This window comes from Mastomys coucha, unplaced genomic scaffold, assembly GCF_008632895.1.
Source record: "Mastomys coucha isolate ucsf_1 unplaced genomic scaffold, UCSF_Mcou_1 pScaffold6, whole genome shotgun sequence".
Classification (NCBI taxonomy): domain Eukaryota; kingdom Metazoa; phylum Chordata; class Mammalia; order Rodentia; family Muridae; genus Mastomys; species Mastomys coucha.
In genome coordinates, this window is record NW_022196912.1 from 18,886,564 (window position 1) to 18,889,898 (window position 3,335).

Sequence of the window (3,335 nt, forward strand, 5' to 3'; positions counted from 1 at the left end):
AATAACATATATAATATTACATGTAAATGATGGGACTACCCAATTAATGATGTGAAATTGTCACACTGTGATGTAAATGATGTAAAAATACAAAACCTGCATTCTCAGCTCTTGGGAGGCAGGGATAGAGAGATGATCTTAGATTCTTAAAGGCTAGGCTGGGGTACAGAATGAGATCCTACCTTAAAAAAAAAAATTACAGGATTCAGCTACATGCTGTCTACAGAAGACCGAATCGATTCAAAGACAAGCATGGAGTAACAGTAAAGGAAAAAAAGAGACATTATGCAAATAGTACCCTCCAAAGGGGGAAAAAATTGAGTCCCTATGCTAATACCTCATGATGTATATGCTTTAAAATGCCTCAGAAGGAAAAGTGGGTAGGCAGGAGGTGTAGTTCAGTGGTAGAGTCCTTTCCTCATACACCCAAGTTCTGTGTTTTATCCCCACTACTAAAATAAAATAATAACAAAAACAGAGATGAAGGAAGATGTTTTATAACAATGAAAATACAGGACCTTGGAGCTACAGGGAACATAACTCAGTCAGTTAGATTGCTTGCATATGATGATTAAAACCCAGAGCTCGATCGATCCCCTATTAAATAAACCAGGTGGTGTCCATTACTCTGGAGTGGGGAGATGAAAAGATCAGAGGTTCAAGTTCATTCCTAGCTTACTAGTACACGATCCTGTTGTCTTACTTAGGGTGCCTATTGCTGTAATGATGAAACATCATGACCAGTGCAACTTAAAGTGGAACAGGTTTATTCCGTTTATACTTCCATAGCTTTATCCATCATTAAAGGAAGTCAGGACATAAACTCAAACAAGGCAGGAACCTAGAGGCAGGAGACTTGAGAGAGTTATCCATATTAATCACCCAACAAAATCAAAACCTGCCCATTACTTCTTAATTCTACCTTACTCACTTTCTCGGGATTTGGAAAAGAAAGATTTAGGGCCAAAGTATCACCCCTCCATGGCCAGTACAGTTCACTGGCTTGCTCCCCATGGCTTGCTCAGCCTGCTTCCTTACAGAACCCAGGACCACCAGCCCAGGAGTAGCATCACCCACAATGGGCTGTGCCCTCCCCCGATGATCTTTAATTTTAAAAATGCCCTAAAGTCTTGCCTGCAACCCGATTTTATGGAGGCATTTTCTTTTTTCTTTTTTTTTTTTTTTTTCCTCCTAAGTTCACATCAGACGGGTAATGTGCCCACGTTGTAACAAGGTTTATGGGTGGCACATGTCATGCAATGGCGTGAATACCCAATCATCACGCTTTATGAACCAGAAAGGATCTGGAGGCATTTTCTTAACTGAGGTTCCCTCCTCTCCATGACTTTAGCTTTTGTCAAGTCCACATAAAACTCTCCAGTACACCTATCAAAAAAAGTTTTTACTTCCACTACAAAAAATTTCACAATGAGTCAATATATGCAGATCTGGAGGTTTTTTTAAATAAAAGAGAGTAGTAGACGATGCCTATGAAGGATTATCTTGAGTAGGTAAATTGAGGTTGGAAATCCAACACAATTATGTGTGCTATAATTTCTAGAGCTGTGATCATATACTGATTTTAAAGGAATATTCATCTTGCTTTTTTATCTTGGTTATAGATTCAATATGACCAGGGGCTTTAAGCTCCCACTTATTGACTTCACCACCATGGTGGACAATATCCTGGAACTGTGACCAAAATAAATCCCATGTTCCTTAAGTTACATTTGTCTGGTATTTCATCACTGAAACATAAAAGACAAGTAAGACAGAAAACTGGCTCTGAGAACCGGAGTCATTGCTGTGATAAACCTGACCATGTGGTTCTTAGGCCTTTGGAACTGGTTTGTAGGAAGACTGTCAATGATTTGGAATTGAGGGGGGGAAAGAAAGATAAAAATACTTAAATGCTGAGAGAAGAGATTCCCAGGCCACTCTGGTGGTCATTCTTGAAAGACAAGCAAACTATGAGAAAGGTTGACACTGCAGGTCTAACTCAAGACGTTTCAGAAAACAAAGGCTTACACTAGCCTCAGGGCCATTCTTAGGATACCTGGGCCATGAAGCTGTTTTCATTCTGTACAAACTCTGATATCTTAAATGAGGTTGAATTTAATGGGCAAAATTGTTTCCAGAAGAAATTCTGAGAGCATGCAGAGCATGCAAGTTGGTGCTGAGAAAGCAGCTGTAATTTCTAAAAAAGAAAAAAACTCAGGGACTGGAGAGATGGCTCAGCGGTTAAGACCACTGACTGCTCTTCTGAAGGTCCTGAGTTCAAATCCCAGCAACAACATGGTGACTCACAACCATCTGAAATGAGATCTGATGCCCTCTTCTGGAGTGACTGAAGACAGCTACAGTGTACTTACATATAATAAATAAATAAATCTTTAAAAAATAAAAGTAGCCAGGCAGTGGTGGTACATGCCTTTAATCCCAGCACTTGGGAGGCAGAGGCAGGCAGATTTCTGAGTTTGAGGCCAGCCTGGTGTATAGAGTGAGTTCCAGGACAGTCAGGGCTATACAAAGAAACCTTGTCTCAAAAAACCAAAAAAAGAAAAAAGAAAAGAAAAAAACTCAGAGCCACTAACAGAACATCTTCTGAACTGCCTTAGACAATAAAGTGTCCAGAGGGCAACACCCCACAAATACAAATGTGGAAATGCAGGTTCTATCTTGTAAAGATCAGAACTATTTTGAAGACAGAGCCTAAACCGAAAGAATTCCCCGTTCCTCAAAGGCAACAGCTCAAGGAAGTGTCTCCCCAAAATCAGCACACCAAAGCCAATACAATTTTGTCCCACGTGGGCCAATGTGGTTATCTCAGTTACACACAGACACACACACACACACACACACACACAGAGGGGGGGGGAGAGAGAGAGAGATGTTAAAACAAAACAAACATTTTTAGAACTTCATATATACAAGCTCCTGTTGGTGATTTTTTTTCTCAGAATTTTTCTTTGTAAGCAGAACCCCACCTGAAGGCAGTCCGTCTTCTCCCCCTACATCTGCTCCTATACCAAGACTCACAGTTCAAAACGTGGATGACCTCTCCTTAGACATTCTTTTAAAGCTAGATGGAAGGGATAGGAAGGTAGATTTACACTGAATAGAATATACTCTCAAACTTCAAATAAAAATCACTTTTAAAGAGCTAGGACTGGTGGCTCACTATGCCTGTTATCCCAGCACCTGAGAGTTTGAGGCAGGAGGATTGCTGACTTTGAAACCAGCTAGAGCTACATAGTGAATTCAAGCTAATCTAGGCTGCAGAGTAAGATCCTATTTCAAATGCCCCAACCCCATTGCATTAAAAAAAAAAAAAA

The 3,335-nt window shown here is 40.3% G+C and overlaps 1 non-coding gene across 1 annotated transcript; it reads right to left on the reverse strand.

Annotated features, from left to right (window-relative positions):
- Positions 1–1,200: 1,200 nt before the first annotated feature.
- LOC116081365 lies at positions 1,201–1,304 on the reverse strand. The gene has a single exon (XR_004114854.1). It is a non-coding gene; the product is annotated as a small nucleolar RNA U13 (small nucleolar RNA).
- Between the last annotated feature and the right edge of the window lie 2,031 nt (positions 1,305–3,335).